At 39.6% G+C, this 24,859-nt stretch overlaps 1 protein-coding gene and 1 long non-coding RNA gene across 4 annotated transcripts in view; one reads left to right on the forward strand and one right to left on the reverse strand.

Annotated features, from left to right (window-relative positions):
• Positions 1 to 23,543, forward strand: part of LOC124078910 (uncharacterized) — a 30,036-nt gene extending 6,493 nt beyond the window's left edge. Inside the window, exons 2-3 of one of the 2 annotated variants that reach the window (XR_009225080.1) lie at positions 1,245 to 1,473; positions 21,845 to 23,543. This is a non-coding gene — a long non-coding RNA (uncharacterized LOC124078910). Of the gene's footprint in view, positions 1 to 1,244; positions 1,474 to 2,064; positions 7,440 to 21,844 lie in introns of those variants that run through there. The other variant, XR_006847100.2, reaches the window with a different exon arrangement.
• The window catches only part of Sptbn1 (spectrin beta, non-erythrocytic 1), a 198,349-nt gene that overhangs the window by 117,402 nt on the left and 56,088 nt on the right, over positions 1 to 24,859 (reverse strand). The gene's annotated exons all lie outside the window — the stretch shown is intronic.

Raw genomic sequence — 24,859 nt, forward strand, 5'->3', positions numbered from 1 at the left:
TCCGGAACAATCCTAGATGCCATGATTACCAGTCTTTAAACCTGTATTAGGGGATATTTCACAAGTTAATTCTCTACCACTTCTGGTGGTCTCTTGTTTCACCATGGAGGCTACCAGCTGGATGATTTTGCAGGCTTCATGTAAAAATGCTGACCCCCCACTGGGGCCCAGCGTAGTCACCCCTGTGAATTTTGGGACAAGGGTACTTGTATGTGGCAGGCAAATTCTCCATTTGACAAGTACCCACACATTCCATTCCCTTCTCTTCAACTCACCCCATTATACACTGGGAAAAGCATATACAAAATCACCTGGCTAGAAAGTAATAACACCTTATATACAACAAGGACACAATATACACCATGAAATAAATTACAAAAGGCCAATGTTTCTTCTAGTTGGGGTTATCAGATTTGATACTTCAAGACTCAGAACAACTAGAAGAAAAAAATTAAGGGAAGACTTAAGGCCTATGGAGATTACTAGCCTTTTTCCTTGGAAGACAAAAGATGTTTATCTATATATAAACCTTCCTCCACGCATATAACCAAAATCATCTAGTTATATGGTGGAATGTGAAATACCATAGCATACCTAATTTTCACTCATCTCCTTTTCTGGTTTCTGTCCTACTGTTCATATCAGAACTGAATACAAAGCACCTGACATCACTGCTAAGAAGAGAAATAGCAAGTTCCACTCCTAACAAGCACCCAAGATCCTGGGGAAGGAATGCAGTTCATTGAATCTTCTTCCCCAGCTAAACCTGCATTTGAATCATATCACATCTGTTATCTACATAGGCAAAGTTTCCCTATATGGACAAAAGAATGCCCCAGTCCATAGGCCCCACCTCTGGCAAATAGGTGTTGCTAGGCTTATGAATGTTAACACCAGCCAGAGTCCTGAATGGGCTCTTCTGCTACAGGGAGAGTAATTTAAAGGAAAAGAACATCTGAGGAATGCAATTGGGGCCAGGCCTGCTCTTGCCCAGGATTTTTGGTTCTGCTTTCTACCTCCAACATGGAGGAAAAAGACTGATAAACACAGGTGTTCAGAGCTATTGGGCCAGAGTTTTATGAGGGGTTGGGAGATAATAGAAAGACACCGTTGGGGTGGGGTTAGGAGCTAGCACAGCTCTGCAAAGGGAAAGAAATGGGAAAGGAGGAAATATGAATCTATTCTTCATGAAAATAAGCTTTTGCACTCTGCCCTCAGGCATTTGCACCTATATCTTTTTCCAGGTGAAAAAAAACAAGAGCAAGCACCTGGAGAAGAAAGGAGAAAGGAATAGAATGGGAGAATGCAAACCTCATTATCAAGATAAATCCCATGCCTTCTGTCTAGAGAACCAACTCAACTCATCCAGAAAGACCCAGAGGCTGTGCTTTCTTCTCTGCAGGCACCTTCAACCTAGTTGAGACATGGTTATGCATATGCAAGTAAAAGATATAAGGATGTAATCAATAACAGGTTAGTGAAAGTCACAGTAAGTACCATTTCAAATGGATCAACAACTGAATTTCTCTACTTGGCTGGGAAATATCAGAAAAGAGTGGGGTTTCTTCCACACAAATGCTCCCTGTTCTTCTAACATTGGATCCCTGAAATTTTAATGTTGCATCTAACCAAACCCCTGCCAACCTGTGTCACACTAATATGAGAGTGTGGGCTATTGTATTTATTAATTGGGATATGGGAGGTGTTATTTCTTGCTCTTTGAAGAAAAGACCCAGTTGCAGGGATAGGGAACGTAGCAGCCCTGGCATGTTAGCATGTGAAATATTTTGAGGGTGCAATCATTTCTTCCTCCTCAGCACCTGAGCATTTGTGGATCTCTCAGTGAGACAGAACAGCCTTCTTTGCTAGGCAGCCACTCACTGAGCACAAGCCTGAATAATTCATGGATGGTCCAGTCACTCAGGAGCACCAAGACCTGTCAGCTGCCTATAAAGTGGGAGACAAGCTGCAGGCTTACCATAAAATAATTAAATACTATCAGCTACCTCTGAAATCCTGATTACAGATACACACAATCCTTTCCTCTTTTCTTCCCATTTCAAGCCGGAGAATTTCCTGCCGGATCAAAATGCAAATGATTTTACTGGAAGGAGGATAGGTCTTCAAATACAAAGCCGAAGTGGGGAGAAAGTGATAACCTCGAGCAATAGCCGTCAGGAGGTCATTTCCCATGCTCAGGATGATGAGATGACAGAGGTGAAGCACCAGATCCTGTACCTGGCACAACACAAATGGCTTGATAGATGTCAGCCCCCAACCCCTCTTCCTACCTACCCCTCTGCTCCAGCCAAACTGATCATCATCCCACCGCCTGTGCAGGGCTTCTCATACCTTGGCTCTTGAAGCTCCCTCTCCTCCAGCTACATTCATCTATCCTTCAAGTCCAGCTCAAAAACCTTCCCTCCTCCAGGAAGGATTCCTAGATTACCCCAGCTAGGATGATCATTTCTTCATAGAAACTTTACACCAGTACTGCCAGGCTCCCTCGTCTGGCACCTATCACACACAGTCTTGGAGTAGTGCTTATCTTTTCTTGTGCACCAGTCTTACCTACTTAATTAAAATAATAGACTGTGTACCAGTTTCAGACTCAAGAGAGGTAAAATGTAGACTCCATTCTCAGCTTTGACACCGACTAGTTTGCACCTATGAGGTGGTCATTTAGCTTCCCTAAAAACCTAAAGGACTTAAAAGAGAAACTCTCTCTGCTTCTCTGGATATAATGGACTTGGAAATATTTAAGTTGTTTTAGGGCAGATACAAGTCTTCTACAATCTTCCTCCCACTTTCCTAGCCTAGTACCTAAGAAGCATGGTAGCCATTTCAGAAGCCTAAACACCTAGGAAACAAAGGCCCTGTGGGGGAGCTGGCCTCCCATGGTAAACTGCAGAACCTCTTCCACCTTACATAACACCCTCAGGCCATAGTTTAATCTTTCAGGTTTAGAAGTTGACAGCCAGAACTCTGTAACAGGTGTCAGAAATTCCTTTTTCAAAATTTACGTATTTAAGCCTTCTATTTCAACAATGAGGCACAGAGATGTGCACCCAGATATACAAAGTTAAGTTCCTGGCTGGAGATTAGAAAGTAGTCTTTCTGAATTCCTGTGCCTCTTTAATTTCCAGGACCAACCTGAAGGTACAGGTAGCTGAGGATAAAGGAAGTGACATGCATTCCTCATGCCCCTCTGTCAGTGCAGTGGGGCCAGGGCTTAAAATCAGAGAAAGCTCATTCTAATGTCCTATCCCATCTACCTTCAAGCATCCAACACCACCATGGAGCCAAAAAACTTGTACCAGGTGATAGGTGACTGACACCCTTCTATGTTCTGCGATGCCCCACTTGCACCAGCTCAGAGAAAATGGGAGTCAAGACTGTGGGACCATCTTATCTCCTAGGCTAGCATAGAACTAAGAACATAGGCAGCCCCAACAGACTTTGTTATTCTAAAACTCTTTCTCTTAGTTTTCTGCATTGACCACTCCTTTATTATTATTATGCTATCTTGAGGGTATGGTCTACTCAAAAGACATTTTTAAAACAATATTTGACAAATGGATTGATTCATTACAACAAGATTTGGGGGGGGAGGGGCAGGGAGGGAGGTACTGGGTATTGAACTCGGTATTGACCACTGAGCCACATCCCCATCCCTATTTTGTATTTTTATTAGAGACAGGGTCTTAACTGAGTTGCTAAGTGCCTCACTTTTGCTAAGGCTGACTTTGAAATGGAGATCTTCCTGCCTCAGCCTCCTGAGCTGCTGGGATTACAGGCATGTACCACTGTACCCAGCTACAACTAGAATTTTAATGACAGGTGAGGCATGAAGTGAGAGAAGAAAGGACTAAGCTGTTTTCTAATGCCTGCCACCTGTGACCACCCATAACCACTTCTACACTTACTTTCATTACCTTTCAATCAACCGTTTAATTACCATCTATTCACAAAAACACAGTTTGAGATCACAATGGTGCCTTTTTTTCTACTATCCCTTATTTTAATAATATTATAAAGCCTCAGTAAAGGATGTGGAAAAACTGGAACCCTTATACACCATTAATGGAAACATGGTGCAGACGATACAAAAACAATATGAAGATTCTTCAAAACATTTAAATTGAATAATCATATGCTCCAGCAATCCAACTTTGGGTAATAAAACAAGATGTCAAAGAGCTATCTGTATACCCTTGTTCATCATACCAGCACTCACAATATCCAAGACATGGAAGCAACTCCAATACTAATCAGTGAATAAACGGGTAGACCTGCCTGAATATTATTCAATCTTAAAAAAGAAGAAAATCCTGCCACATGCTACAACATGGATGAACCTGGAGGGCATTCTGCTAAATGAAATAAGCCAATCACAAAAAGGCAAATATAACATGACTCCACTTACACAAAGTACCTAGTTAGTCAAACTCATGGAAACAGAAAGTAGAATGGCTGTTGCCAAGAGCTGAGGGGAGGGGAAACAGTGAGTTATTGTTCGACAGGTGTAGAGTTTCAGTTTTGCAAGATGAAAAAGTTCTAGGGATCTATTTCACAACAACGTACATACAGTCAATACTGCTGAACTGCACACTTAAGAATGATTAAGATGGTAATGTTTGTTGCATTTTTTAAACCACAATTTAAAATAAATCTAAGGGGCTGAGGACGTAAGTCAGTGGGTAGAGCCCTTGCCTAGCATGCTCAAGTCCCCAGCACCACAAAAAATTAAAAATAAATTTAAAAAACAAAAAATTGAAGAAGGAAAAAAAAAAAAAAAAAGCACCAGTAAAGACCAAGGAGAAGAGCACTCCTGTGCAGGGGTAAAAAACAGCAGATCTAGAGCCACACGTTCTGCATCCAAGACTCTGGAGCTTGAACAAAATGTTCTCAAATGCTATCAACCAACGCACCTATCCCTGAGTCCTCCCTTCCACCCGCCAGAAAAAAGAAATGTTATAGGGAATCGTGCCAACTCTCATTTTTATAACAAAAGTCCTCACAACTTAGTTACTAGCTCTAAATTGCCTCCACACCTTACACTTGTGTGCAGTGCTACAGAGGAACCTCCATCCATCACCGCTGCCACTCATGCCAGGCCTGGAGATCTTTACAAGGCTGACCTTCATGCAACTGCTCAAAAACTGCTTTAATTTTTAGTTAGTATCTTTTGAGATCGAGTCTCCAAAACATAGAGGAAAACAGTATTTCAAACATGGTAGTAACACATCATATAGAAGCAAGCATGTGCACATTTACACAATGTAGGACTGTGAGCACAATGTAGGGGTGAGATTGCATGTGTGCATCTAGGATCACCTTGGGAGATGTTAGATGAGTTTCCCTAGTTCTGAAGGTCTCTGAGGACCTGTCATCAGCCACCCTGGAATACTGAGACTTGCCCACCCAGCTATAGAACACTGATGTCCTGTCAATGTAGCCACATACAGCCTGCTGTTAAGGATAATTTTAGGGTATTAAGAGCTCATGAAACAACGGACTAAGGTTCTCACTGATCAAAAAACTGTCCTTGTTGTTGGCCTATTAAGGATTATAGAAGAGCAAATGGTAAAAATCATTACACAGGAAAGAAGTCTGTAATTTGAAGTGATTATAATCAAAGTTACCCTGGTTCTTGTTAATAACACTGTATAAGAGCTCGCATTTCTGACTCATCAAACATGAAACATTAACAAAAAATTAACATGAGACTTGGCCTTGAGTCAGAGTCACAGGGTATTTATTATTTACCTCAAGAAGGACAAAGGTTGCTATCATCCCTATACTAACATACAGTCTGTGTCTCACCATGTACACAGAAACCACAGTGAAAAGAGGCCAGAACTAACTTTGGTTACAAAAGAATGTCAGTCCACCACCTCCCTAGGATATATTTTAAATCGCCTTATTTGGTGGAGTGCGGGGAGCAGGGAGGAATGCTGAGGACGAACCCAGGACCTTGAACATGCTAAGCCAGTGCTCTACCTCGGCTACACTCCCAGCCCACGATATTTTACAAGATAATTCATACTGTCATATCTTTTTAGTATACTAGTATACAAATAAATGTTTGATCTTTTTTTAAAATAAGTATTTAGGCTCCCCTTTCTAAAGTGGTCACGCTTCTCTTATGTTTGATAGTCAGAAACAAAAAGGAAATACTCTGTAAAACATCTGATTGTCAAATCTCAGCCTCCTGTTAAATACAGGTGAGGTTCAGGCCTCTTGGGAAAGGTTTTAATAAGCTCAATCATCACTGGTGTCACAAATGAGATACTCAAGTTATCTCAGTCTTGCTCATAATTCTCTAATATGGAGTAATTGTAGGGATAGGTACAATATTTTTCCCATGAATTAAAGGGCATTTGGAGACCAACAAATACTTAGGTAAAGAAACGCAATTTCCAAGAGGGCTGGAAATGACAGTCAAAGACAAGCATCAGAAGCTTTCAATTAGTGCCTGGGAACCCAGACATCTCTGATTTATGTTACAGAGGCTGGGCAAAGAACGACCCAATGCAGAAAAACTCAGATTGAAATCTGTGAAATGGGTGATAATTCCCCCTACCGGCTGCTATTAATATCACAGTAATATTCTAGAATGTTCTCCAAGATGAAAGTGACACACAAATTTTAAGTATTACAAATAATCCTCTTGGAAATCTAGTAATATTTCTTCTTTATTATTCCCCCATACCAAACTACAGCTGTCTCAACAAAGAGGAACAGAGCACTAAAGCTAAATAACCCCCTCTAAGGACCAGCCCTCTTCCGGTAGCCTGTCTGACTTGGATTTTTCTACACTATGTCCTTCTGCCTCCAACCTCAAGTCATTTGACTGGGGGTTGGAGGAAGAGTGGGGAAAATCAATTTATCAACAGTTTTTAAATATTTTTATTGCATTTCTCCCTAAGTCATTCTTTCAATAAATTTGGGATTATGCAGGATCATTTTAATGTGCACTGAGTGCAGATCTAAACCAAGCAAAAGTGCAGGAAGAGAATGCACAAATGTGAAGATCATATTAATTTTTTAAATTCAAAAACAAAGTCTTTTTCAGTGCTTTTTCTGCCTCCCAGGAGAAGGATTGAGCCACAAAAGCCCTCTAGTCACTATAACAAACAAAGCAAGCCACAAGTTACTGGTATCTTTAGGCCATCAAGCATGTGCCCTTTAAATGTCCTTGGTCTTCCACCTTAACTTTTAACCTCCTGCTTCACATTAATGTGATATATCTCAATAGGAAAGGCCTCCTTGAAGGGGGAGAGAGGAACCTTCTCTTCAAAAGATTGATTTTTCATAATGAAATGTTGTAAATCAACACCTCACAAGCATGCTACTGTGTGCAGACACTGAGCTAGATAACTTCCACATTACTGTATGTTCTCACATTCCTGTAAAATAAATATTGTTTTGTTTTCTTTCTTTTTGTTTTGTTTTTGGTACAGAGGATTGAACCCAGGGATACTTGACCACTGAGCTACATTCCCAGTCCTTATTTATTGCAAGACAGGGTCTCACTAAACTGCTTAAGCTGGCCTCAAATTTTCCATCCTTCCTGCCTCAGCCTCCTAAATCACTGGGATTACAGGTGTATGCCACTGAGCCTAGCCTAGATATTGTTCTCATCCTATAGGAAAAATTTCCCACTATCTCACAGTTAGCAAGTAGCAGAGGAGGGATCTAATGTGAGACCACAGGACTCTGAGGCCATTCTTCCATTGTTATTATTGGCTCTGAGATGGACAGTCCTGAATGCCTGAAACCAAACCCAGAAAGATCCAGATGCTCTGGCCCTAGGAGGAACCCCCAAGTGCATTTAGCTATCCAAACTGAAAGAGTCTCTGGGCTAGACAGAACATAGACAAAGATGAGCTGAGGAAACCAGTATATAATCCTAAAACTGGAGACCACACAATACATATGCGCACACACACCCATTTTGCACCTATGTGATCCAAAAACCTCACACAACTCTCCTGAGCCTCAAGCATCTGACGTGGGAAGGCTTCAGATAACCAAAATCAAACTCTTTTTCCTCTTCATTGTCCCATTCCCTCCACAGCCTCTTGGAGAGGAAGTTCTAGGGATCCTAATTCAATAGTTAAGTCCTGGCTCTTGCTTTATCAGCCCAGTTTCAGGGCCTGTCTTCTCCCTGGAAAAAAATGACAAGTCTCCCAAAATGCCTTGCCTCTTCCTTGCCTCTCTGGTTTCTACACCATCTGGAGACAAAGGTGTGATCCTACCATTCCCCAAAACTCACATCAGTGGTTCTCAGGTTACATCTAGGCCTCAGGACCTCTGGGGGTAGGAGTCTAGGCTGTTTCACCTAGGACAGCTCTAAGTTTGCAGTTTTACATATTGAAGTAACAAATACTTTTCTATTTGAAAATAAAAAAATCTTCTGATCTGAATTTTGCAAACCAGAATACAGAGTAAGAGCTATATTCCTTGGCATAGCATTCAAGACCTCACTCCTTCTCTTTTACCTAGAGCTCTTCCTGCACATGGCTCCCTTTCACTTCCTTGGCCTGTACTTCTCTTCCATTTACTAGTATCACCTCTCCTCTGTGATGACAAAAAAATCTCTGCTGACCATGCAGTCATGTTTTCCTTTAATCACTTATCTCTGTATTTCCAACACTAGTCGCAGAGCCTGGCACACAGAAATTGCTTAACGAATATTTTAATCATTCATTCAATAATACATGATGAAAGTAAGAAATCAATAAGCACTCTGTCTAAAAAGCAAAATTCACAAAGCTTAAAAATAAAGAGACAAGCCGGGTGCTGTGGTGCACATCTGTAATTCCAGCAGCTAAGAAGACCAAGACAGAAGGATCTCAAGTTCAAAGCAAGCCTCGGCAACTTAGCGAGGCCCTACACAACTTGGTGAGACTCTGTCTCAAAATAAATATTAAAAGGGTTGTGGCTCAATGGTTAAGCACCCCTGGGTTCAATCCCTGGTACAAAATAAATAAATAAATAAACCCTAGGTCCAATTCTCAGTACCAAAAATAAATAATTTTTTTTTTAAATCACAAGTTAGTTACAGATTAAATTACCATGATTAATTAGTTTGAAATCCTCCTTTTTGTTTTAAAAATGGAAATATTATCATCCTCCATCATAAAATTCAACAGGTAAGCCCATTTAAAAATGGCTCCCTGAATGGGAAAGAGTTAAAAACAAAACAAAGAAACAAAAAAACCCACATGTGGGCATGCCTGAAGATTACATCTGATTAAATGCTCAAAGAAAGTGCACAAGCACACCTGTTAAATTCAGTGTTGGGGTTTTGGGTTTCACATTAGTATCAGGTGCATCCTCCAGCCTTGACGGCCTCCATCCTATATTTCTCCAGGTAGTCTTGAATACCTCTACATTATTTACAAGCATCCACACTATCACGGCCTTCCTTCAAATGCCTGGGGACCATGAATACAGTTCCATAGATGGTATGTTTAGGGCTCAGGGCAGATGAGGGAAGCACACACTAATACTCAGCACAGCAACCAGTTCTAGGTATTAATTATTCATTCACAACCGACCTATAAAAGGCAAGAGATATGGTCTGTAACTTTTTTCTCCAAAAATCAGAACATAAAACAGCTTTGGGACCATCAACCCATGGAAATGTCAAACATTATGTCCCTGGTTAGAGAAAAAAGTACATACTGACCACAGGGACAAGCTGGACAAATGACATGCTGCCAGGGCCATGCACTTAGAAAGCTGCTGGACTCTTTTTCTTTCTGTCAGACAGTTGGGGGAGGGGCACTTAAATATCAGCTAAAACAACAGCAGTGACAAGAGCACTCTTCTCTGCTTGTAATCCAGTCTGAGGGACAAATGGCCTTTCACTGCTCTAACAAAATGGAGGTATTCTAGGTGTAAATACTACAACTTGTAACATTCCAGTCCTTGTCATAGGTCACCACGCTACTCACCAAATGCCCTATGTCATTGTCACAAAAAAGCATTCCAAGGGGAAAAATGAACCATTAAGTCCTCAAACTCTAACCCCTTATATCCACAAGGCTGAAAGTGACTTAAGACAGGCAAACTGCAGGCACTCAGGAGTCAACAGTTCTTTAGAGATGCCCTCCATAAAGTATCTCTTTTCAAGAAACTTGGAAGGCAAAGAGACAAAGAGGGAAGAGGACCAAAAATACCACATGGTGACCTGAAGGATCAGAAAAATGAAAAGAATCTTTAGCTTAGCTCTTGTGACCACAAGAGATAAAAACCTACGGTCAGACACTTGCAGTTCAATAGGAAGCAGGAGTCAAACTGGCGGCATTGTGTGAAGGATATCTGATCCACTGTGTAATGGCTTGTACCAGCTTACAGACAATGCCCCAAACTTCCAGGAGCATCTCTACTAAGCTGACTTCCTAGTAGATAGGTCAGATGCTGCAAGAATGAAAATCTAAGACAAATGCTCTTTGATGGGAGGAAAATTAAACTCTAGCTTTCTAACCATCAATTAGCCTTGCTTCTGCTCTTTTACTAAAAAAGAATGCCTATTTTATGTCTGTCTGTCTGTCTTTGTTTAGGTTGCTGAAACAGAATACCATAGATTTGCATGGTTTAAACAACAAACATTTGCTTCTCACAGCTCTGGAGGTTGGAAGTCAGGGTGTTAGCACCATAGGGTTCTGGGAAGAGCCCTCTTCCAGGTTTATAGAGAACCACCTTCTTATTGTATTCTCAGACGGTGGAGGGAAAGGCCATCTCTCATGCCTCTTGTATAAGGGGACTAGTTCCACTCATGAAGTCTCCTCCCTCAAAGTCTAATCACTCTCTAAAGGCTTCCCTCTTAACACCATCATACTGGGGGCTAGGATTTCAACATAAGAATGGAGGAAGGAGAATACAAATATTCAGTACTTAGTCTTTTCATGTACATGGAGAATGTCTCTAAAAAATATGCAAACTTTTAAAAGGAATTATCTTTAGGGAGTGGGATGAAAAATGATTTGGGGAAGACAATACTCATTGTCCACTTCTGTAGTGCTTGGATTTATTTTTGCACTGTAATGTATAATGTACAATGCAAGACATTATTTATGATACATTTTAATGTAAAACTCTTAAACATGAAGAACTCTCTCTTCAATGGGTATCACCAAAATTAGGAAAATTTCCCCCAACTAAAGTGATAATTAGCAGTTCTGAACACAAATGACTCCTTCAATCTGACAAGTACTAACTGATACTAACTGCATTCAGACTTACACGAAGCACTGTTATGATTTAGGCATGAGGTGATTCGAAAATCTCATGTGTGAGACAGGCAAGAATTTTCAGAGGTGAAATGATTAGATTATGAGAGCTTTAGCCTAATCCATGGATTAATCAACTGATACAGATTAACTGGGTGGTAACTATAGGCAGGTAGGGTGTGGCTAGAGGAGGGAGGTCACTGGGGGAGTGCCTTTGGGTTTATATTTTGTCCTGGTAAGCAGAGCTCTCTCTCTCTCTGCTCCCTGATTGCCATGTCCTCAGCTGCTTTCCTCAGCCACACCCTCTGCCATGATGTGCTGCCTCACTTTGGGCCCAGAGCTATAGAGATGGCCATGTCTGGACTGAGACCTCTGAAACCATGAGCCTAATAACCTTTTCCTCCTCCACATTGTTCTTGTTGAATCTTTTGGTCACAGCTATGAAAAAGTTGACTGAAACAGGCACTATAGAAAATGCTGGAAGAAATGTTATCCATTGTCACTGTCTTCAAGGAATTTATTAATCAACTGGAGGGAGAATATGGATATACACACTCTGATCACACACATCAAACTGGGAATCTGTAGGAAACATGGTACAGGATAACAAGGAAACAATAAGTTTCTCAAAGAGAAAGGTTCCAACATGAACCACATAGGCAGAATGCTCCGTGATGGGACTGAGCTCAGGCTGGAGACAGTGGAGAGCACTTGGGTTTCCTTGAGACAGGGTGATCTAATATGTAACAAGGAATGCAAGGAGAGGCTGACTTGGCAAATGTCCCAGTGTCTTCCTGACTTCAATCCATCTGTTTCTCAATATTCCTACAATTTTGTAGTTAATAAAGCAACTTCACATACACATTCAAGAAATCTAAGAAGTTTGCAGAAATTTAAACTAGTGTGGCAAAATTGTTATCAGCCTCACCCAATAACATGCAATCATTGCCCAATCACATTACTACCTTATTAAACTTCTGAAAAACCACAGGCCTGTATCAAAGAGGTCAAAATTTAGAGCGTGGTAAGTTCCCTTGAAGATTAGCTAATGGGAATACAGATAAGAATTACAAACATGCATATGTTTATCAACCACAGGATGAATCAGCCAAGAGTCAAGTTTACAGGAAGTATCACTTTCTATAAAATACTGTCACATTCATTGCTTGTTTTATACATATGGTCTATTTCTCCAAAATAGATTACATGTGGGTAAGAAACATACTCATATAGTACTTAGGTCACTGTACTGCTACAAACCCTGGAACAGCCAGGCCTGGTGGCACATGCCTATAATCCCAGAGGCTTGGAAAGCTGAGACAGGAGGATCTCAAGTTCAAAGCCAGCCTTAGAAACAGAGGAGCACTAAGCAATTCAGTGAGACCTTGTCTCTAAATAAAATACAAAATGGGGCTGGGGATGTGGCTCAGTGGTCAGGTGCCCCTGAGTTCAATCCCCAGTACCAAAAAAAAAAAAAAAAAAAAAAAAATCAATGGAATAGGATTTTAAAACTGGGTAACTATTCCACTCTAAGAATGGTATTTGGTCCTTGAAGGCCCCAAAGAAGAAAACAAGGGATAGACTCTCTTCTTACATCACAAAACCATGACATAAATTCATAAGTTAATTAAGTACAAACTAAACATCTTAGTACAGGCATATTCGTGTGTGTGTGTGTGTGTGTGTGTGTTGCTAAGCATATGTTTTGCCACTAAGAATAGATGCATATTCTAAAAACTAAAATTCTAACATTTGTTTCTCTTTGTTAACTTGATTTTTTCAATCACCATAAAGAAAACTGTCCACTACTGGTTCCTTTCTTTTTTGGGGGGTTCCTTTCTTTTTAAAGGAAGCAATTAACCAAAGGTGAATACCACTTTGCCATTTTACAAGGTTTCTTTTATCTCTGAATAAAGTACATCAATCTACCTGAAAATGTGTTGTCAACATTGACTGTTATTTGTTGTCATCTTCCCAGCACCCTCCCTTTTTGTGGGGAGCAGCTTCCTGAGGTTCTGAAGAAAGCTGCTATGTTCTTACGGCCCTCCACAGGCCACGCCAGAGTTCACTAGTCCACGAGTGGCCATTTGACCAAAGCCTAGTTAATTATTGCTTTGCTCCCAAACCCCCACCCCCATGTTTCCAACTAGAACTAGAAAAATGTTGAAAGGAAAGGGATGCAAAGCCTAGGGGCAGATGGAAGGCCCCCTACAGGAGTATAGACAGAAGCCCAATCACACGAGGAAGCTAAAAACAGATTGAGAGTGAAAGAACTCTATTTTTTTCTGTCAGGCCCCTTCTTCAGATGGACTGTTGTTTAGCTCTTCCTTCAATCATGCAGGATACTCCAAGATCTTTCCCCTAAAAGTCCTAATACAAAGTGCTTTCCTCCCCCAAGCTACGATTCTGCTTTAGTTATACCAACCAGAGCCTCCAACCTCCAGCCTTATGCTCTCTGAACTGTGGATGGCTGGATGCCACTGGATGTGTTGTACATATGGTTTGTACATATGCTCTTCACTGATGCCCAGGGATACCTTTTTTAAAGGAATCATTTGTAAGCATAGAGCTGGCTATGACCTAATATAATACATTTTCTGGGCCTGTAATCCCAAATACTCAGAGGCTGAGGAGAGGGAATCATGAGTTCAAGGCTAGCCTGGGACAACACAGCAAGGTCTTGTCAAATAAATAAGTAAATAATTTAAAAGCCAATCAGACCTCCAACGCCATATCCAACCTTACAGAAATACACTTACAGAAAACTGGGATATTAAGTCATTAACATCATTTAGTGGTAAGGTCAAAAGATAAAAGATTGGCAAGAAGTAGAGTTGAAGCTGGATATGGTGTTTTACACCTGTAATCCCAACCACAGGAGGCTGAGACAGGAGGATCTCAAGTTCAAGGCCAACTCTGGGAATTTAGCAAGGCCCTAAACAATTAAGTGAGACCCAGTCTCAAAAATAGAAATAAAAAGGGCAAAGGATGTGGCTTGGCGTTAAAGCACCCCTGGTTAAAACCTCTGTAGCAAAAACAAAGATTTGGAACTAAAATATAAAAAGTCATCTGTGATAAAGAAATATACAAAGTCATCTGTGATAAAGAAATAGATACTACACTTAGTAAACTATACTCAGTAATAGTTTACTAAGTAGAGGGCTCCAACAAAGGAGGCATGTGGACATCGGAACTGTGTATAACACTTCCTGCCCTGTAGCAGCCACAGTCACATGGATTTCCAAGTCTCCTGTGTCTGGAACTTTGTAATAACTCTCCTTCTCTCCTCCCCCAAATCTACCACACTCACATTGTTTTTTATTCAGAGAACTCAAATGAATCTCTGTTCCTTACAACCAGAAAGGACTAACCAAAAATAATTCTAAATGCAGGAATCTTTTCCAAGAAGCCAATCAGTAGACACAGACTAAATGTTTAGCTCCCTTGTTACCAGAACACCTCCCCACTGGATTACTATTTAGAATGATCATGTCAAAACTGCTAACAAATCTATATAATTTAATAATATAACCATCTTCTTTAGTGGACTTGGTATCAAAACTAAAATGAAATTTAAAAAACTATTTAACATCTACCCAGAAACAATTTTCTCTATACACTAAACAATTAAATTGAATGGTGTTTCTGAGAAGGCTGATTAGGTAATATTTTAGCTATCTGAATTCCACTGTTAATAATAAAATACACTTTGTGATAGTTTTGTTTGCTCCTAGGTGCTCCTATGTATCTCTTCTCAATGCTCCTGTGTGACATTTTTTATTTTTAAGGTACACAGAACTTTATAAATGCCCTGCATATAAGTTAAATTTCAGCTGGGCATGGTGGTCATGCCTATAACCCCAGCAACTCAGGAGGCTGAGGCAGGAGGATCACAAAGACAGCCTCAGCAACTTAGTGAGGACCTAAGCAACTACGTGAGACTGTCTCAAAATAAAAAATAAAATAGGGCTGGGAATATGCCTCAGTGGTTTACTCCTGGGTTCAATCCTGAATACCATCCCCCCAAATTAATTAATTAAATTTCATCCTTTTATCTTCCTATGATAGTACTTGTTCATAGGTCCATAGGAACTAAACTATAAGTGAATTTAATAAAGGTAAAACATATGACCATATGAGACAGCAAACACCCACACTAGGCTTTTTTGATGACCACATCTGGGTAAATGAAAAACATCCTATGAAAATAGTATTTTTTGATCTGCAATATTACAACCAAATCTGCCATGTTTCCAGGAAACTACCAAATTAAAAAAAAAAAAAAAATCATACTATTTTGGTGCTGGTAGCTTTTACAGAGTATTTTCTGTTTTTTTCTCACTAATCTACCATTATTGCTATGTAAGAAAGCAGCGGGAGAAATGAGATACTGATACATGCCACAAACTGGATGAACCTTGAAAATATTTTGTTAAGTGAAAGAAATTAGTCCCCAAAGCCTACATATTGTATGATTTCATTTATATGAAATGTAAGCCTGGATGTTAGCTTTGACGACTTTATGTAATATATATTTTTTTGATATCTCACTTGCTAAGAAAGTCCTGAATAGGCAAGTCTAATAAAAGTCAGAATGTAGATTAGTGGTTTCCTGGGGCTGGGGGGGAAGAGAAAGTGGGAAGTGAGTGCTCATGCGTATGGGATTTCCTTTTGGAGTACTAAAAATGCATTGGAACTACACAGTGGTGACTGCCACAAGCTTTGTTTTTATTTATTTATTTGTTTGTTTGTTTATTTATTTATTTATTTTTGGTGCTGGGGATTTAACCCAGGGGCACTTAACCACTGAGCCATATCCCCAGCCCTTTTTTATGCTTTATTTAGAAACAGAGACTCACTGAGTCGCTCAGGGCCTTGCTAAGTTGCTGAGGCTGGCTTTGAACTCCTGATTCTCCTGCCTCAGCCTCTTTTTTAAAAATTACCAAATTGTATACTTTAAAAGAATTCATTTTATGAAATGTAATTTTTAAAAATTATTGTATTTGCAATGTAAATTTCATCTCAATAAAAGGTTGACATTTGAAAGACAGGGAGGTTAGGGAGAGTGTGCAGGAATAAGCAAGTGCTGAGGCCAGTGAGGAAGGAGAACCCTGGTGTGTGGTTAAGAGGTTTCATGAAGGGAAGGAATAGAGGGAGATCTTAGTAGCCCTAGGCTTCCACCTGTTGGTCCTCCCAAGCCTGGGCCACTCCCCTCACCTACCATGAGATTTTAGCCATCATTGAGCAGAGAACAAAATGTGGGGGAGAACCAAGGAAGCCAAGTTGAACTACAAAACAGGGAAGAGGGCTGGGGTTATAGCTCAGTTGGTAGAGTGCTTGCCTCCCATGCACAAGGCCCTGGGCACAATCCCTAGCACAAAAAAAAAAAAAAGGACAGGGAAGAAACTGGATCTACAGTAACAGGAAGAAAAGGGAGGGAGGATAAGAAATCCAGAGAAAATGTACCCAAAACAGGCAGAGAAGACTCCTGCTTTCCTATGGTTAGAAAACTTAATTTGCATGTGAAAAAACGAATTAAGGGATAATCTGGGCCTACTTGTAATGATCTAAACAGACTTCCTCTTTAATGATTTTCATGAACTCATGGATATGGAAATGGTCTTTCAGATTTCACAATGGTGGTCTCTTATTGTGTGCTAAGGACCATGCCTCTCACATTCCTCACAATGCATCATTTAGGGAAACAGATTCTAGAGTGGATTAGGAAAATAAGGGGGAGCAATTAAATACCTTCTAGTCCTGATTGTATATTGTATGTCAACTACTGAAAGGTCACTTTCTACCCCATAAATACATGTAATCACTCTATATTTATTTAAAAAATTTAATTTATTTTTAAAATATCCCACTAGGTGCAGTGTGGCACAATCCTGTAATCCACCTACTTGGGAAGCTGAGGCAGGAGATCACAATTTCAAGGTAAACCTGGGAAATTTAGCAAGATCCTGTCTCAAAAAAAATTTAAAAGGCTGAGAATGTAGCTCAGTGGTAAAGCACCCCTGGGTTCAATCCCCAATACAGGCAGGAAAGCAAAAAATCCTCCCTGTAAAAATCCATTCCAAATCCAAGGAACTGTTCTCTCTCCCTTGGGGCCTAAAGTGGTACATCTGAACTGAGAGGTAGGTGTGTGATTTTTAAAAGCCCTAGCTTGATTTTGAGGAGATTCCAAGCAGGTGATGGCATATCTTCTGCTTTCAATAGAGGGCTCCTGGGACACCCACAGCCTAGCCTCTTTAATTTATTGCAGTGGCAACTGAAGCAGCCAGGACAAGGCTTGCTCAAGTCCTAATGTTCCTTCCAGCTTCTAGGCCCTAATGTTTTAAAATGACTCTGGTGCATTTTCCCCTCTTTTGTGATAATTTTTTCCCTCTAAATTACTGCAGTACTAACTGCCCACAGTACTTCCTTGGCACTTGCACACATATGTAGTCTCATACAAATAGATTTTGTCTTCCCAATTAGATTACTCTAGACATGTTTTATAGACCTCTTTACACATTCAACAACAGGGGCTCAGTTCCTTCAGAAGGAGGAAGTCAAATATCACCACTCATCACTTAAGACCACCTGTTGATTCATTTTGGGTATGTGGGGGAGGGTACCAGTTGAGGATCAATGATTTTATTCTGTAGTTTCTGAGTGAAATCACTATGTTAGAGGTGGCCATCAAAAATATAAAACCAATATCCAAACCACCTAGTCAAAAACTCATTACTGGAGGGGAAAAAAATCATTAAAACATATTCCAAAAAAATATGTGAACTTAAATATCTTTCATGATTTTAAAATACTTTTCTTGTCATTTATGTGCAGAACTGACAATTGAGGATTAAAAGAATCTAAGCATGTAACTCTTCCTTTCTTTTTCATCTTTTTCTTCCTTTTTTGTACTGAGGACTGAACCCTGGGGTACACTACCACTGAGCTATATCTAGCTGGTTTTAACTTATTTTAAGAAAGGGTCTGGCTAAATTGCCCAGGCTGGCCTTCAACTTGGCCTCAGCCTAGTAAATCACTGGGTTTATTGGTGTGAGCAACTCCACCCAGTATAAGCACATAACTTTAATGCTAGCTTGAAATTTGCAGTCAAGTGGGAGAATGAGATGATAAATTCTGCTTTAGTTCTAGCCATATAAAATCCATTTATTTTTTTCTGAGGAAACTGGGTGTGAATTTTTTTGTCTACAATTGCAAAATTTTTCAAGATATACTTTATAAAGTTTCCCCACTCATTTTAATTAGCACTACAGAGCTAACTTACGACTAGAGAAATTTTATGTCCTCCTAGAGATTAAAAAAATCACACAAGGCCCAAATGGCAATAGAGCAGAAAAGGGAGGCCCTCATCATCTCCACAAAGGGTGGATCCTTCCAGATGGGGCTGCAATGAAGCCAGGGATTACAAGTATGTACTCCTCCTGCCAGGAGACAGCACAACTCTCAGTGTGGGAAGAACATTAAGGCATCTAGATGTCAAGATATCAAAACATAAACTGTGACCTAGTTGCCAGGGGAAAGGTAGATTAATACTTTTTAATTAATTTATTTATTTTAATTGGGTATATATGACAGCAGAATGCTTTTGAGTCATTGGACACAACTGCAGCACAACTTTATATTTCTATGGTTATACATGATATAGTGGCATACCATATGTGCAGTCCACATGTACCTAGGGTAATGATGTTCATCTCATTCCGCCATCTTTCTTGCCCCCCATGAACACTCCTTACCCTTTGCCCAATCAAACTTCTTCCATTTTTCCCATGCTTCTCCCCTCCCCATTATGGATCAGCATCCACTTATCAGAGAGAACATTTGGCCTTAGTTTTTTTGGGATTGGCTTACATTGCTTAGCATGATATTCTCCAACTCCATCCATTTACATACAAATGCCATAATTTTATTCTTTTTTAATGCTGAGTAATAGTCCATTGTGAATATATATCACAGATTCTTTTATCCATTCATCTATTGAAAGGCATCTAGGTTGCTTCCACAGTTTAGCTATTGTGAATTGAGCTGCTATGTACATGAATGTGGCTGTGTTACTATAGTTTGCTGATTTTAAGTCCTTTGGGTGTAGACTGAGGAGTGGAAAAGCTGGATCAAATGGCGGTTCCACTCCAAGTTTTCTAAGGAATCTCCATACTGCTTTCCAGATTGGTTGCACCAATTTTTAATCCCACCAGCAATGTATGAGTGTGCCTTTCCCCCGACATTTTCCCCAACATTTATTGTTGTCTGTATTCTTGATAACTGCCATTCTGACTGGAGTGAGATGAAATCTTAGAGTAGTTTTGATTTGCATTTCTCTAATTACTAGAGATGTTGAACATTTTTTCATGTATTTGTTGATCAAATATATATCTTCTTCTGAGAAGTGTCTGTTTGGGGCCTAATCCGACAAGATGAAGATTTGGGCCTACTTTTTCCTCTATTAAGCACAGGGTCTCTGGACTAATTCCTTCCTTGATCCACTTTGAGTTGAGTTTTGTGCATGGTGAAAGATAGGGGTTTATTTTCATTTTGCTGCATATGGATTTCCAGTTTTCCCAGCACCATTTGTTAAAGAGGCTATATTTTCTCTATTGTATGTTTTGGTACCTTTGTCTAGTATGAGACAGCTGTATTTATGTGGGTAGACTAATATTTTAAAGAAGAGACAAAAGTTGATTGTCACTTCAGCAGGAATGCTCAAGGATAACAGGGTTTCAATATTAAGTGAGAGCATTTGGCCAAGTCCTAAGAAAGTGGGTCTCAAACTGGTCTACATCACAATCATATGGAGGCTCACTAAAAATGCTGATTCTTGCATTCACTACTCCACGTGGTGAATCTCAATTTATAGGGCAGGGGGACATAGAGTAAGCACTGTTAACAAGTTAGCTATTGAAATCTTGTGCATCCAAATACAGTGTCTGACAACAGTTGCCTGGGTATTCTGTTCAGGTTTTCAGCCAAAAAAGTGGAATGGAGATGTTGGTAGGGGATCTATATTTGTTACCACATTGCATCTATTTAATGAAAGTTTAGTATTAGAAAGCACAAAAGAGAGAAGTCTTTATTATTTTAATGACTGTTCAATTAATGCACTATTCCTCATCATAATTTAAAGATGAGGAATAGCTAAAGAGCCAACTACTTACTACTTCATAAATACACCTACGACTAAATACTTAATGGGTACTTTATTTTTTATTTTTTTGAGAGAATTTTAATATTTATTTTTTAGTTATCGGCAGGCACAACATCTTTGTTTGTATGTGGTGCTGAGGATCGAACCCGGGCCGCACGCATGCCAGGCGAGCGCGCTACCGCTTGAGCCACATCCCCAGCCCCAAGGTACTTTAAAGCCCATGTTTATTCTGTAGATCTAAAAAGTATGCAGCCAATAAAAAAAGTGTACGTGAAGGCAATTTAAATTGCACTGTGCAAATAGTAGCCACTTGTCACATGTGTTTACTGACCACATGATATGTGCATACTGAGATGAGCTGTAAGTATAAAATACACAATGGGTTTCAAAGACAGTATAAAAATGTAAAAGTATTTCAAACAACATTTATGCAGTTGAAATGATAATATTTTGGATACACCGATAAGAATATTTTACTTAGAAATTTTAAAAATCACATGTGGCTAGTATTGTATTTCTTTTATACAGCACTAATCTGGATATTTCTGCTTAGCTGATTAAACACCACCAAAATTCTTCACCACTGCAGCCCATGTTTCAAGGCAGTCTGGCACCTGTATATAATCACCATCAATGCTATCTACTTTGTGCATGTGAGGCAGAGACACAATTAGATACATGTCATTTTCCCATAGCTGACCTCTGTCCTTAATTCCTCTGTGACAATGCAAACTCAAGGTCAATTTATTTTGCTGTGTTCACAACTCAGCAAACAGGCAAATTTTGAGTTCATAAATGTTGATGAGTGATAACTCGCAAAGTAATCTCATTTCTAATTTCTATCATTTTATTAAAATGCACATTCATACACAGGCTTTCTTCTACCACCTCTCTGGGCCATTATTTTTTAAGAAAAAAAAAAAATAAGATTTCTGGGGCTGGGGATGTGGCTCAAGCGGTAGCGCGCTCGCCTGGCATGCGTGTGGCCCGGGTTCGATCCTCAGTACCACATACAAACAAAGATGTTGCGTCCGTCGAAAACTAAAAAATAAATATTAAAAATTAAAAAAAAAAGATTTCTGAATTATAGTATCAGATGTTTACAATAATTTCCATGCTTTTTCCTTATTACAAAATAGTACAAATTTTATTTCAGAAAAAAGCTAAATATAGAAAATTCACTCAAAAATAAACACTGGCTATTTTGGTATATACTCTCCCAATTTTTTTTTCTTTACTACTAAGAAGTATTGATAAAAATAATTAGTTTTTTTATTAATATTTTCAAACTAAATATGCTGCACATTTTAAAGGACTTCTTCCTCAAATTTCCTCTATTTTGTGTTGATTCTGTTAAATATAAGCCACTAAACACCCTTCATTTAAAAATAATCATATTTATAGAAAGAAAACATTTACTTTTACATTTCTTTAAAAGATAAAGAAGTCAAGAATATGGGCATGTCATCTCATGGAGTGCAGGAAATAAAGACCTAAAAATCACTTCACAGTGCATCACCCTCAAGGTGAGATGCCACCATCTTTTTGCTACTGAAAAGAATTCATGAATATTCTCATCTTCCTTCTGAACCAAAACTGAGAACCATGGAAAGTACAGGGATAAGTATCCTCTACCATGTTTTCCCTCTACAATTTTCAACGTGAGTATGAGTATGTATCTCACCAGACTCTCATATATAAGAGAGATGTGCTTCAAAGACTTAGTATAAACATGTAAAATCTCACTAGTGACTTTCCATGTTAATGTGATTGTATTTTGGATATATATATATATTTTGGGTATGTATATAAACTTTGAGTACATGGCAAGTCAGTATTAACTTTAAATATTTTCTTAAAATATATGTGAATCTTAAAATTTTATAAGCCAAAGAGTTGAGAAGAGTTGAAAGACTCCCTCTTCACCCAACTTGTATGAGGAAGTAGCTTTCAGATGAAGCTTTTCTCTACTTTGAGAAAGACTCGCTGTGCCCAGTCCTGCCAGGTGTTCCAGGTAGATTCTGTAAATGGGAGAGTGCAATTCTCTCCACTTCTTTTTGGTCATTAGGCTGAAGTGCCAGTAGTGTCCACTGGCAAGCTATTTAATCCCTCCGTGACTGTTTCCTCATTTATACTTTATAGATGATGGTAACTCTCATACGATCGTTATGGGATTAACTATTAAAATATTCAATGCATTTAAAATAGTGCCTGGCACATAGTAAGCACCATAATGAGCATTGCTATTATATTTGTGACACAGTTCTTCTGGGACCTAGACAAACATCCTTGGAATATCAGGAAAAATGAACGAGGGTCAGCTGGGGTCTTTGCTCTGAATCTATAAAAAGACCACATACAAAAAGCAAGTAACTTCTCTGCAGTTTGCAAGAAAAGCTGTCTTTAAAAGAAAGACAGGGTAGCTAGGTGCAGTGGCATGTGCCTATTATCCCAGCAGCTTGGGAGGCTTAGGCAGGAGGGATAGTAAGTTCAAAGCCAGCCTCAGGAAGGCCTTTTTATGAGGCCCTAAAGGAACTTAGCTAGACCCTGTCTCTAAACAAAATATTTTTTTAAAAAAAGGACTGGGGATATGGCTTAGTGGTTAAATGCCCCTGGGTTCAATTGGAAGGGAGGGAAGAAAGGAGGAAGGGAGGAAGGAAGGAAGAAAGACAGGGTAGCCTAGAATCAGAAAGTAAAAGCCTCATGAGCAAAGGTTGTGATAGAAGGAGCAAATGTGACTCCATTTTGTTTTATGACTTCATCCTGTAAAACAACCCTGCCAAGTAGAAGAGTCATGACTGGAGCAAGATGTTCTTTTCATTTTGCTATAGAAACCTTTAAGAACATGGAACTACCTAATGGGGTATTGTTTCTGTAACTAGGGTAACGGGGCTCTGTTTCTGTAACTGGGGTGACTGGGCTAACTGTGATTGGTTAGGCTTCCCTCCGCTTGACTGCACTGTCCCGCTTCTGTAACCTGGCTTGCTTGCATTGGCTAGACCCCCCAAACATCCCTTTTGCGGTTTTCAGGCTTATAAGGAGTGCCCTTGCAATTGTTCAGGGCCGATCAGGGGAACAGCTTTATGTTCTGGTCAGCCGCCACCGGTGTGCTTCAATAAAGGCTTGATTTGATTATACGTGAGTGGTCTGGAAGTCAGTTCACGAAACCCTGGGACAAAGCTTTAACTATAACAGGTAACTGGTCACCCCTAGCATACTGGTCTTAAGGCTCAAATGAAGATTCAAGAAAAAGGGAGAAGGATGAAAGCACCAATCAATCCATTAGCACAAGCCAAGATCATGGTTTCCATATGGTTCCATGCTAATGAATAAGACAGAAACTAAGGCCCCAACTCTCAAGTGAATGACTATCTAATTAACCATTCATTCAAGAAAGATCTTTAAATCACACCACTCAGGAGACAAATTAGCCTAAGAAAGCTGAATACTTTTCCTATAGCATTCATTTGGCTGCATCCTCAATATCCATTCCCCTTTTCCTGCTTCATGTTACATTCCAAATTTTCTAGCCAAGCTGTTTGGTGGGACTGACTAAATACTCACTCTAGGAGTGTACCCTGTCCAGATGAAGTCAAATCAGATGTCCTGTTCTCCAACTACAGTCAAACATGGCAATGAGATGACCGCAGGATGATGGGGGTGCAGATGTGCTCTTTTCTGGGTGTCTGTAAGGTCCAGGAGACCTGGGATCTGGGGCAGCCATCTTGAGACCACAAGATAGATCCTGACTGTAAGTGGAGGCTGCATTAACAAATAAAGCCAAAGAGTGGAGGGAAAGAAACTGGGTCCTGACTGTACCAATTAAGTCCAGGAACAGGTCTTGTTAAAGACTGAATTTGCCTACTTTGTGACCAATCAGTTTTCTCTGCTACTTAAGCTACTTTGGGTTAGGTTTCCTTTTGTTTAAAAATCAAGAGAATCCCAAATGAACATGCTTCATAATCTAATTCTATTATAAAAATAACAGAAAAGTGAGCTATTTTCACAGTTAACAGTAAAGTTACCTGACTTTTTATTTATCATAATTAAAGATATTAGGGGGGAAAGTATAAATTCACTTTTCTCAATAGAAATAATTTCCTTTGAAGTCTCAAAGTACAGATGGAAGACCTTGAAAGCATTCTATTTTGACTTCTGCTTTACATATATTCAGGACTGCTGTGTTCTCAGAGTGATGGAACCACTTCCTGAATTTTCAAATAATTTAGGGTGACACACTCCCCACCCCGCCAAGGGTCACTGTCAAAGTATGCTCTAGATATTCAACAGCAACAAGGGAATAAGAAATCACACGTTTCCACTAGTGTTAGTGAATTAATGATAAATATACCTGTTACAGTGTTAAATGTACCCTTACTAAACATTATACTACTGGTTTTCAGATCTAAAGCCCTTATTATGTAGTACTAACAAACCTTATATAGTTTAGGCC

This window comes from Marmota monax, unplaced genomic scaffold, assembly GCF_021218885.2.
Source record: "Marmota monax isolate L192 unplaced genomic scaffold, Marmota_monax_Labrador192_F-V1.1 WCK01_AAM20220418_F8-fsc00015, whole genome shotgun sequence".
NCBI lineage: Eukaryota > Metazoa > Chordata > Mammalia > Rodentia > Sciuridae > Marmota > Marmota monax.